Raw genomic sequence first — 13,403 nt, forward strand, 5'->3', positions numbered from 1 at the left:
AAGGGTTGCTTCATACTCACTTGGAATTATACTGGAAGAAGAAGCAAGAGATCTTTGGATGATTGTAGATAAAAACTTTAAGTTCAGAAATTATATTCTGAACTTGTAAAGGTTGTGAAGACATCTTGGAGAATTGCTGCAATATTAAGGACAATAACCACAAGAGATAAAAGGGTAGTGATTCCACTGTATAAAGCTTTGATCAAACTACATCTGAATTTTTATGCTCAGATATGACCACCATGATTTGAAGGGTATGAAGTAACATTGAAAAAGAAAAATTATGTCAGGACTGCACAATGTTATGAGGATAAAGTGAGGACATACAGACTACAGAGGTTGGTGGACAGAGGGGGGGGTTTAATGAGACTTTTTTTTTTTTTTTTTTGCATGGAGAGTGGCAGGAGCATGGAATGCATTGCCTGAGGGGGCAGTGAAAGTACAAATTGGTTTAAGGAGTGATACGATACTTTATGTTGATCTCTTGCAATGAATCATGTGAACTCCAGTGAGGTCAAGAAAATAATTCCATCTGGTCACAGCAAAGTTAATAGAATATATATACCTCATTTATATACTGCAATACCCTATGAATACTCTTGTAAATAAAATAAAAATTGTAATGTATGAATTTAAGAATTCCATATTGAGTGAAATCTAAGCCAGAATCTAAGAATAAATTGCATATCTTTCAAAAGACAACATGCCAAGTCATTTTGCATTTTATTTCATCTCTAAATTAATCCTGCCCAACATATTGTTGCTTTAGCTATAATCCCAAACAGACTAAACTATTTTATTATACAGAGTAAATAAGTTAGTCTGTTTGGAATTATAGCAACTATATATGTATTAAATGAAGCTATATAGCAACTATATATGCATTAAATGAAGCAACTATATATGTTGCTTCATTTAAATTTATATGTAAACAGTAAAAATGTAATTTATGGTTCATAACCATAACTTGCATTTAGGAGAGCCACAGGAATAGTTTGTAATATGAAAGAGTTTTCTATAGTGAAAATCTTTTTAGCACAGCAATGTATCTAAAGAACTTTGGTTAGGACTCAGTAGTTTGCCACTGGTGGGCAAGTCTGTCATAATGGTGCTAAAGTGCAAGTCATCTGTTAATTGCAGAAGGGAGAAAAAAAAAGTTTCTAGGAGAGAAAAACTGGCCCTCCATAATTGTTAACTCACCTTCAGTTGAAAAGCCTTTCTATAGGTTGTTCATGTTATATGTGCAGTTCTTCTTGTCCTAACCCAAATCTTTCCAAAGGGAATCACTGACAGTGAATGAAGTTGGTCTAATCTGAATGATGTTTCCATAGTAAGAAGAGATTGCTTATGTAGATTATTGGACACTCCTGCCACAGACTGAGCAGATGCAATAATGGTAAGTATATTATGTATCTTCAAATTATGTTGCAAAGCTGACATACCACACACAAAAGCTTTTAAGTAGCTATGTAAACACTCTAAGAAATGCAAACAGGTGTACATATCAATACTTATGATAGAAAAGCTATCAAAAGCATGGAAATGTGGAAGGTATCTAGAGCAGCTATCTGACAAGAAATGCTCAAATATGGAGATAAAAAATTTTATATATCAAGCTCTCTGCATAATTCAGAGAGCTTGGTCAAATTCCAGATGATTAGAGTAGTTCTCAGAGTTCCCCATCCATAAAAAGGGGAAATAAAGCTGAATGTGAGAATTACAGGGGAATCTCTCTAAGTATTTGAGGTGTTAGATCCTGAATGAAGGAATCTTGCAAAGAAATCATTCATTCAGAATCTAACATACTAAACTTACTAATAAAGAGAAATACCTGCACATCAGCAAATCAAAAGTGAAACTTCTTCACTTTATGTAAAATTTGTATTCTTTATTTCAAGTGCCTTATATTTAAGCTGATGTGATTATATTAAGATTTCATTTTTAAGTATGTCTAAAAAGAGAGATAATCTGATTTAAATTTAAGCCTCACTTAAGCTATGTAAAATTTACTGCGAGTCATCTAAAAAGTTGCTACGTAATAATTCCTGGAAGGCATAAAGCTACGTGTACAGCGTAACGCTAGCGGCTATGGCTTACTCGGAAAATTACGTTACCATGTATTCTGTGAATCCAAGTATAACAGCGTCGTAAAAGCGAAGGATAAACCCAAAAGGGATGAAAAGATAAGGGCCGTGTGTAAAAAGGGGACTGAGAAAAGAGGGTGCTCTATAGAAGAATATAAGGGTTGAGCCCATATCGGAACACTCTCTGGTCGTAACGTTTTCCTGTTTTGGTGGTTCGGAAGTTAGCGGGCAGTTTCGCGTGGGGGGGGTGAAGTCTGTGATAAGATGTCGGACTGCGAGCGTTCTTAAAATGAAGTAGGATTCTATGCGAAGCTCAAGGTAAAAATTCCAGTCCTAGCAGAATCAAACCGTCGCTGAAAAGTCCCATCGAGTTGGTCCCGAAACACAAAGATTTGAGTCCGTTTTCGGCAGAAGGAATGAAGATAGCGTAACCCCTACATTGGCGTATGGACAGCCAATAGATGAGAAGTATCCAGACATACACATGGTGCAGAACGACATGGAAAAAGCTCGGTAAGGTGCAATTACTCTAATTTTGTGTGAAAGTTCATTAGCAGAGAGAAGATTGTTTACGAAATGTGAAATTAAGAACTGTATTCTAAAGAACTCTGTGGACGGTCTCTATTTAGAAAGTTAACCTCCTTTGAGAGTAAGAAGAATTGTTTGGAAGAGATCTTTTGTATTTTTGTATGTGATAGGATTAACTTGATCCGATAAGAATAGTAGAATTTAGATCTAGAACATTTGAACGTTTGTTAATTTTCTCTTGCAAGTAATACTACTGAAAGGTACTTAGCTTAACTTCATATCTTTTGCTATCTATCCCAATATGCAGTTACTGTGTTTAGCATGCTTTATAAGATTTAATCAGTTTAGAATGTTAATCTCTTAGTTCAAGTTTTGTTTAGTATTGAGCATAATTGAGTGTATAAATTTTGTATCGTGTTTTAGATATTCCAATAAACGTCATATTTACCTGAACCTGAGTCATGCCTGATTAGGATTCCAACTTACCACTTATAAAAAATAGAACCTATTTTGGCGAGAAGGATTTAGAGAGCGAGTATAATAATATATTTAGGTCACGACTGCAATAATCTGAATCTATACGGCAGTTTAAATAAGATATTGTGTAAGAAAAGCTAAGAATCTAGTATTGTCTCCCTGAATAAGGATCTTTTCTACTATAGGATACTGGCTGGCGCAGCAAAATATAAATTCGCCAGTATCCGAAGAGAAAACAATCCTAGCTATAAGAATAAGATTAAAGTAAGTGAAATAAGCATAAATCATATAGAAACAATTGATATAACAGAGGTAAGATTTATTCAAGCATATCTGAGGAGAGGATGAAAAAAAATTGTGGAAGAGAAACTCTAAGAACAAGCTGGATTCAAGGCCAAATAGAAGTTGTCAAAATCAGATTTTTACTTTATTTATCCTAAGACTCCATGGAGTCAGACTCATCTAGAAGGTCCCTTTTTTGCCATACACATCTCATCATACAGTGCTTTAAACACACATTCAAATTCTCTGCAGATAACACACTCTCAGGCAATGCATTCCAATTATTCAACTCTCCATGCAAAAAAACGTACTTCTCACTCCCATCTTATACAGCTTCCAGGGATGACCTCGTTCTCCCCAATCTCCCACTGTTTTAGAAAAATGCCTTCAATGTTAATCCTATAACAACCCCTCACCAACTTATACGTCTATCATCATCCCTCTTATCTACCAGACTCTGAAAATTGCATCTTCTCAACCTTTCTTCACATTCCACATATCAATAACTAAATCACCTCTGGACCCTCACCAACATCTCTTCATCCTTTTGAAAACCAAGTGACCAAATCTTTGTGTAGTCTGTATATGGCCCAATCAGAGCCTTATATAATTGAACCAAAAATTCCTTCTACCAGTCAGTGTCCTCCGCATCATTACCAGAATTCACTGTGTTGTCCTCACAATTTTGACAACGTCCTCTAAATTTTAGTTCTTTATCCACTGTAACCCCCAAGATCTCTGATTTCCTTTACCTCCACAAAGAGTCAATTCTACATCCCATCTTTGTTTTCCAAATTTTAAAACCCTATATTTTGCAACATTGAACTGGCATTCCCATTCACTAAGTCTATTCAAGTATTCTTGAAAGGTCACAAACATCTGCTCTACTCCTCATAGTTCATCCCAACTTTGCATCATGTGCAACTGTATATCCCCATTCAAATCTTCCCCAATATTATTTACAGGTTAAACAGGTCTCTGAGGCACCACTAATGACTTTCCACTTCTGAGATATTGCTCTTCCATGCCCAACTTGCTGATACCTATCAGACAGCCAATCTCCAAATCCAACACACTAGTCTAATATCCAACCCCTTCTGCTCTAGTTTGACTATCAACTTATCATGCAGTAATCTATCAAAAGACTTTGCAAAGGCTAAGAATACTACTCTGTATCCATCTCCCACATCCAATGCTACCATCACCTTATTGTAATAACTAAGTAGAGTACTAAAACATGACTTCCCTTTAGAAAATCTGTGCTGTCCATCAAAAACAATACCATTGTTGTCAACCCAATTCCAGATCCTGATTCTCACCAGCCTTTCCAGCACTTTAACCACAACACCTGACACAAGATTGGCCCTATAATTGGATGCTTTAATTCTGTCACCTCCTTTATGAAGTGGTATGTCAAGGCAGATGTTAACTCCCTGGCACATTCCTTCAAAATACATGGTGATATGTCATCAAGCCTCACAGCCTTATTAATATCAAGTTTGCTCCCATATATCTCTTCCTCACTCACAGTCATTCTCTTCTTATCATCCACTGCTCTCAAACTCACCATGATGACACATTCATAAGGATGGAAGACCTTTATGAATGTGTGAAGACCTTTGCTCATTAAATAACTCAACTATATCCTCTGCAGCTATTATATTTTCTCATCAATGCCATCTTACCATATTTTTTTTTTTTTTTGCTGCCTACATATCAAAAGAACATTAAGATTTTTTTTGGCTTCATTAGCAAATTGTTGCTTATACTGAAGTTTTGCTACCCTTACCAAGTCACCCTCCTTGCCTGTTCTTTGTATTCCTCAAATTGATTATTACAACTCCTCTTATGTTGCCTCCATGTCTTTTTTCTCTGTATTGCATGCTTAATCTCTTCATTCATTAATTTCATGCCTACCTTATTTAACCTTCTGACCTTTGGAATAGATTTGGACATTGCTTCTACTAAATAGTTCTTGAATATTACCTAAGCAGCATTGATCTCCATTCCACCTAACTCCTCATACCATGCTATACCTGTAGTCTGTTTCTTCTCATAATCACCAGCATTGTAGTTCCACTTATATCCTTTCCTCGTGGAAGTCCTCAACATGGTTGGCAACCACTCAGGTAATCACTTCATGGTTACTCTCACCAACTGGAGGGAGATGTTACACCTAATTTATAATAACATCCACTGATGAGATGATCAAATCCAAGACCCTCAATCCTTATATGCCCTCTGTTACATACTGCCTGAGGTAGTTGGCCCTCAAAAACTCATTTTCTTTACTTCTGGTTGCTATCTTGTCACCCCAATCTATATTGCCATAATTAAAATCATCTATAACGATCACTCTTTTCCCATTTGTTGGCTAACTTGCTTATACATTTCCTGGTCACTACCCTCCACATTACTAGGTCTATAGCAACATCCAACAAAGTATTTCATTCTATTCACCCTCTATCTCACACCATACTGCCTCAAAACCACTGCCACTATTTCTCCCTGGTATGGGCATAACTCTCTTTCTATCATCAATATCACTCCCCCTCCCTTTTTACCCTTTTGCCTTCACAAAATACACCATACCCTTCCATCTCTATTCCTATCAGAATGCCATCCTCTCATCTAGCCATGTCTCCCTTATTCCAACAATTTTTGAGTGCACCAATCCAATCAATGCAACCATCTCAGTTCCCTTGTTTGATACTTCTAGAATTTGCATACAAACATATCTCATTTCTGGATCTATAAAAAATTTCACTGATATTACTTATTAGATGTTTATTTATCTATACTTTCCTCGAACCTACATCCCAGGTCACTCCCTTCTCTTTTTTCTCTACACGTGCATTCATATCCTCTTGGAGCATCAACCTTTCTCATGCTGTGTTCCCCTGTAACCCTGAATCTCCTCATTTTCCTGTTTGTCTTGCACACTTGCTACACACTTCAAACATGAGCACCACTTCAATTTCTCCTTCCTTATTCTCCTACTCTTTCATATTGCTTTTAACTTGCTCTGATTCATTCTCTGCACTCATTACTCTCCTTTCCAGCAGTAGTCTCTCCAAATGACTTACACCAAAACCATTCAAATGCAGTTTGTTACTCTTATACAATTCAATTCTTTCTTGAAACTCACTCTATACATTAACAAACTGCACTTCTTTCTCTTCACACATTTCTGCTACCATATCATTCATAATTGGATGGGGCACTAAAAGCCTCTAAAAATACTCTATGCTATCCAGAAGAGGATAATCCAATTAATGCAACAAGTCTGAATCTCTTTCAGACTCACTTCAATCACTACTTCATGGACATACTATTTCTGCCTTATGCCTCTTCTATAGGTATTTTCACAGGCACTGTTCCACTGAACTGGCAGACACTATTCCTCTATTTTCCCACAAGCAGCTGCTGGTCAATATCCATTCCATGTCCAACTCCAACCAAGCTGAACCAAATTCTCATCCTTCTTTCACTCCTACCTCTATAATTTGGGGACAGTCTTCCACAGACTGTATCTTAGACTACAATCTCCACTTATTCAAAAAATATACCAACAGGTTGCTTCTTGGCCACCTGTCCAAACATGACACTAGAGGTTTTACAACTGTATGCAGGAATGATCAATTAAAAATAACCATGGAAATTAATCGAGTGTGGTAAGCATGGATATGAGGAACGCATTTCTAGATTTTAGCTTTAACAGTAATGGATTACCAGAAATGGTTTGATCAGTGAACAAGCAAGTATGATAGGTACTGTACAAATAATAATTAGTGCAATTAGTTTTTAATGGCACTTATACAATTATTAGAAACGCATATCCACAAGAAATAATAATTTTACTATTGTGAATATTTCAGCCGGAGACCATCAGACCATCATCAGTGCACAAGTACATTCACAAGTTAGGAACAATGGGATGTTAATTTATTTTCAGACCTGAGCCACATGTAGTACTACCTTACAATGAGTGATTGCAAAAAATTAAATATAAATACTTGAATTAAGTTAAAATGATATGAGGAAAAATGAAGATAAGTTATTGTTTGCTATTTATCCAAATGAGACTCACAAATCTTGCAATAAATGGCAAACTCCCCCCCCTCCCTTTTTTTTTTTTCATGTCATTTCCAATTTATGACATTTTATTATTAGTTTATCAATTTATTATTTTTGTTTTAATATCATTCTATTTTAGTAACCACTTGTATAAGCTGGCACTTCACCATAGAGCTCAGATCTGTAATAAAGGAATAACATTCCATTGCTTGTGCTTCACCTTGTAAATATGCTTAAGCTGGTGATGGCCTATTAGTTTCAGACTGAGATATCAATAATAAATTCTTTGCAGTGAGTTTACTACTGACCAACTGTTTTTCAGTTAAATTACTATAATTTTGAACAGCTACTGAAAGCTGCAGACTACTTTCCAACAATATAAAATATACATAAAAAAGAAAACAGCAAAATCTATACCAGACTAAGTCAAGCAGTAGGAAAAAAGGCATGTATGAAAATAATGCAACTATAAAACTCAAAAAAGCAGCTGCATATTATGAGAGTGGAAATTAAAGTATTTCTCAAAAATTTTAATATGATGTTCTGAGCCCATTTAAAAAAGAACTTTTCTAATAAAATTGGGTTAATTATTCACATAACCTCAACGATATATCTTTACAATAACAATATCATACTCAAATTAGAAGCTAATAAGTTTCTTCAGCATTTTTTTTTTTTTTAAATAAAGTAGAACAGATCTTTCTATACAATTAATATAAAAAACTAGTTATGGCCTTATTTCAAATAGCATAGTGTGGTCAATTTAACTATTACTAATTTCAACTGTAATAACTGTTGGATAAAATTAAGTTCCAATAATAATTTTATGCATTAGAAATGAATTTTTTTTTTAACTGATAAACTTCAATAAAAACTGCCTAGATTTATCTGGGCAGTTTTTATTGAATACAAATTTTAAAAAAATATGCACAGTTAAAAAACAAAGCTATGTACTGGGCCTAATGCAAAACTCCCACTTTCACAGTTCTCAGTCTACAAACTATCTTTAGGTGGCTAATTTTAGAGATTTGGATTTTTGCCAAATATTTAATGTCAAACAAGCATACACTGTCAATGACAACAGAAAACATGATTCCATTTAAAATAAAGGTCAACATAAAATATCTGTCAGAACATTATTCAAAACAGATTTTTTAAAAATTTTTTAATACTTGTGATATTCTCTTTTATACAATGGAAATTTTTCAGGTAAATAATAAGAATAAGAATTTCTCAATAAAAAACAATTTGCTTTCACTAATAACAGAATATTTCATCAGTTGTTAAAATATTGGGCATTGACATTAGAAGTTGTAACATCTTATGAGCAATAAACAAACTTTTTTCTTGTACTTTTATAATGTATCATCAAGGAATGTATAGGATATTATGATAAACACTACATGATTAAGTTTATATTACTGCTAGCCTTCTTGCAATGATTTTCTTCCAAACTAACCTTATTTATCAAAACTGATAGTGCTAGATATAACTTGTTGGTTTTCTAGAGCACTACTAATTGCATCAAGCCACAATTATCTTTGTCTTCCTTTGGGTCTTTTTCCTGCCCTCAAACGCCTAGTGTGCTAAGCTTTCCTATTCCATTCTGTTTAAGTGGCCACACCTTTTGTGGGTGAGAGCCACATAATATAAAAAGCACAGATTAGCTCTACTTCTAATTCTTAGCATTCAGCTAAAAATATTTCAAGTTCCTTTCCAGTACTTTCACTGATGCCGTTTGTTATCCACCCTGCTATTTTTCTCAGAACATCCATGAGTTTAAGGACTATACAGTTAGTTCTGGTTAATTTCTTTTATTCCATTAGTATTTATTCAAAATGGTATCACTACACTAGCTTTGCTTATGTCATTTATCTATTTAATTTGCCAGTTTTAAAAAAGTGCATCTAAAACAGCTAGAACATTTTACTTATTCTATAGATTCTCCATTGAGAATGCAGTTAATGCTTTTAATGTTGGTGCCAATTTTAGGTAGTAAACAAATTTTATTATCCAAAATGAGTGACCACTCCTTACTGAAAGCCTGAAGTAGCACAGAAAATAAAATAAAATTATATACAGTGCTAATACTAATTCAGCATTTCATTGATGGGGCTAATATTTCCAATAGTTTGTGTTTTTATTGCTGATTTAAATATCAAATCTTTATAGCAGCCCAATTAAATGAGTATAACATCATTTGATAAAGTAAAGACACTAACGTACCTCTAATTTTAATCATTTTAATACTACCTTTTTTCATAATGTAATCCAAATAACAGTGGAAATAATGTACTGTTATCTTTTCATCCAATTTTACATCTTTCAATTCTGACTACAACTTAAGTCTATGCCAAAACTGTCCATATAATGCCCAATTACATGGTAAGATTGTAGCATTTTGATCAGCTTGGCTCTAGGAACCTTATATGCTTTTTCCAGATCTACAAACTGAAATAGATCCTTTTTATATTCCCATAATTTTCTGTTTTAAAGTGAAAATCTGATTGTGACAACTCTTATTTGGCATGAACCTGGCTTGTTCTTTCTGAAGTCTAACCCTCTTCTCAACTATGGTTGCACAAATCTTACTTACTCAGTAGGCATATTCCTATAATTCTCTTTGTTCTTTTTTTCATACAAGAACTGTTATTCAAATCCTCCAGAATCCTACTTTCTAACTAAGCATTTGTGCAGCAAGACCACTAAAAACCATATCTGAACATTTCTGGCACATCATCCAGCTGCCTTTCCTGATTTGCAATTGCTCTTTGATTTAGAATTTTTGTTACTGATATGTACTCCTGGTTGCCTTCTTGAATATTTTCTATTCCTGTTGTGTTACTGCTCTAATTTAACATAGTATTATTATCACTAATGCTACTCCAGGGTATTCAACAGGTCATTAGAGGAAGGCCATTAAGACATCCATACTTAAGATTTATCTTTTCTTGAATGCAATGACCAGAGACACCTAACAATAGCCCATTCTGTACCATATCATAAGAAGAACATGGCCCTCACATGCTTCCTAACTACATTCCCTGCCAGCTTAGAGCTATCTCTACCAGTCATAAGCTGCAAAATTTCATTTCAGTATAAATTAATAAGAGGACAGATTGAGGGAATCTTAGTATGTATAATTCTAAAGGCCAGTTATTTGGTTACTCATTCTGGATCTCCTTAGAACTCAGGTGATCACACCTGGACATGGTAATCCAGATGTGGCCTTATTAAAGGTGACTGTACTCTCTAGACAGGAGACACTAAACAAAAGTGCCTCTGCAACTTTGTCCACATAATGCAGGCTAAAAATATTACTTTAACAAATTCCAGTTGAAATTAGAAATTCCAAAAGCAAAAATGTTGTGTGCAGAGTTACTAGGCACATCTGCTACCTTTTTGATGTATGCATGAACACAGCTTAGAGGGAACATTGCTCCTTGGTCAAAACTTTACATGCATTGTCACTTCTCAAGTCAAAACTGCATGATCACAAACACCAATCAGAGGCATGCTCAACTCATTTATACAGATTTTCAGGCACCATTACTAGATCTAATGTTCTTGTATCACAAGTCCCTTCCATCATGTACTGCTTTGTAGAATTACTTTGGAGTTAACTATTTTAAATTCATTCTCCTCCCTCCAGTTTATGCCCACCCATAGTTGCACCCAACTGTATATTTTGCCCAGTTAACCTTGATCTCACAGGTGGGAGATGAATTTCATTACCCTGTTTACTGGAGGCCTGAAGCAGCTTGAAATAGTTCCATGTTTGGTCTCCAGAGCAGGGTTTCCACACTATGTAAAAAATTAATAATAAGAATTCCTTAGCTCATTATAGGAGTACAACCTTTCATGAGTGAGAATTACATAAAAAAAAATAAAAATTCCCAAACACTGTCCTGTATCACTAATACTACCACCAGTAGAAATTTCTACTGTTTATTGAATTCCACTGCATTCCCCTCCCATCAACAACTTTTGACCCACAAACAAAATCTATTCACATAGAACACCCTACAGACTGTTCTACCATTTTGGTCACTTGCCTTTGGATCCTGTCCTATACTTCATCTCCAAGAAGACCAAGCAAGGAAATCTGAGCACATTAATCCAGATCTTATAAAAAAAGAAGAATAATTTCCTTATCTCTGCTTGTTAATATTTTCTTCAATAACCAAGTACTCCTATCCAGAGCAGGCGCTAGGGTCCTTGTCGCCGACATGCAATGTCTATCTAAGTGCCCCTGTATCCGGGTGTGTGTGGTTCTTTTACAATAATAAAAATTTAAATTATTTGAAATTTCTTAAATAAATTTTGAAAGAACAGCCACATGTTGGTTCGCTAAATGAAACGAACCGGGGTGTTGACTAGGCTGGATAATCATTAAAAACCCGTATACTCAAAAAATTCTCAAAAGTTAAAGCAAATTTTGATAAAGCCTGTTCACTTTAATCATTGAATATATAATGATACAGGGATTTTAGCCTTCTCACCAAACCGAATCACTAACAAAATTAAAATGAATTTTAATTAAAGTTAAAATTTATTTGAACTAAAGTTTAAAAAATTCTTGCATTTTACAAGTTACTAAATTCTTAGTAACTTGTAAAAATTATTAAAAAATTTTTACAAGTGGAACTATCTTTTAGGAAAATAAAAGAAACTCAAGATAGATGAGAAAATAAGAAAATAATTCAGAAATAATTAGAACATTTAATATAAGTATTCAAAAAATAATTGAAGTTTATTGAAGGTTAATAATGAAAATTTTAATAAAGAAACTCAGCATGAAGCATAAACTTTATTTTAGCACATAAGTTATAAGAGAGCCAAATTTATTTGCTCTCTTATAACTGAGCATGATTTACTTAACAGAATAAACCCTGTGAGTAAAATGCTTGTGAATGAAGAAAAATAATTGAAATTCAAAAAATTGAAGTTTATGAGAAAAACTGCAAAGTATACCCTATTTGATCACAAAAGAAATGAAGAAATTATGAAAGAATTAATCCAAGAACCAGTAATAGAAAAAAATTAAAAAATATAAACATAAATGGATGGAACACGTTCAAAGAATGAAAACAGAAAGATTACCAAAACAAGCCTTAAAGTACAAGCCATTAGGAAAAAGAAAACCAGGACATCCTCTTAAACGATTCAACGATGACTTCTAAGGCCAGAACAGGCCATGCTAGGCCTAAATCCTTGATATGCATGATGATGATTCAAAAAATAACATCTTTACAGAATAACAGAAAATAAATTAAATTACATAAATATACAAAAATTTAAAAATTTTAATTAAAAAAAAATGAATTTTTTTTTTAAATTAAAATTTTAGGGTTTTTGATTTCATATTCATAAAATTAGAAATAATGGTCTTAACGTCTAATTCCACACATATATCATTTTCAATAGCTATTAATGCCAAACTAACAAGCCATTTTTTGTGACATACTTGTTCTTAAATAGGTTTTAATCAATTTCAACTTGGAAAAGCAACGTTCACTGCTCGCTACACTAACAGGTAAGGTTAATAGTATTCTTAAAGCAATTAAAAAGTTAGGGAAAGATAAATTAGTAGATACAATAAAATTAAGAATATCGAAAGGGTTTTGAATATTTAAATTATCCTTCCGAAAAATATCCCGGGAAGCACATAACTCGTCATATAGTTCTATTGCATTTACTTCTTTATTCTTGCCGTCCTTCAAGAGAATCTCTAAATCGTCACAATTTTTTCATAAATCTTAGTTATTAATTTGCAGTAATCTATACAAGAAATTGAAATTATCATATGTTTTTAGTTGTTCAAAACGTTCTATTAACAAACACATTGCAACGTCTAGAAGTGTATAAAACACATTCACTCTAAATTTATCTTCTGGCGATTGTGGCATTTCGTCATGATGCTCGTAGTCAAATTGTCGTGTCTTCTTTTGTCAT

The 13,403-nt window shown here is 33.9% G+C and overlaps 1 protein-coding gene across 3 annotated transcripts in view; it reads right to left on the bottom strand.

The window, feature by feature from the left end:
• Positions 1-13,403, bottom strand: part of Eip78C (Ecdysone-induced protein 78C) — a 462,133-nt gene that overhangs the window by 65,889 nt on the left and 382,841 nt on the right. The gene's annotated exons all lie outside the window — the stretch shown is intronic.

The sequence above is a fragment of the Typopeltis vanoorti genome, chromosome 25 (genome assembly GCF_054136105.1).
Source record: "Typopeltis vanoorti isolate ZY-2024b chromosome 25, IOZ_Tvanoo_1.0, whole genome shotgun sequence".
Lineage (NCBI taxonomy): Eukaryota > Metazoa > Arthropoda > Arachnida > Uropygi > Thelyphonidae > Typopeltis > Typopeltis vanoorti.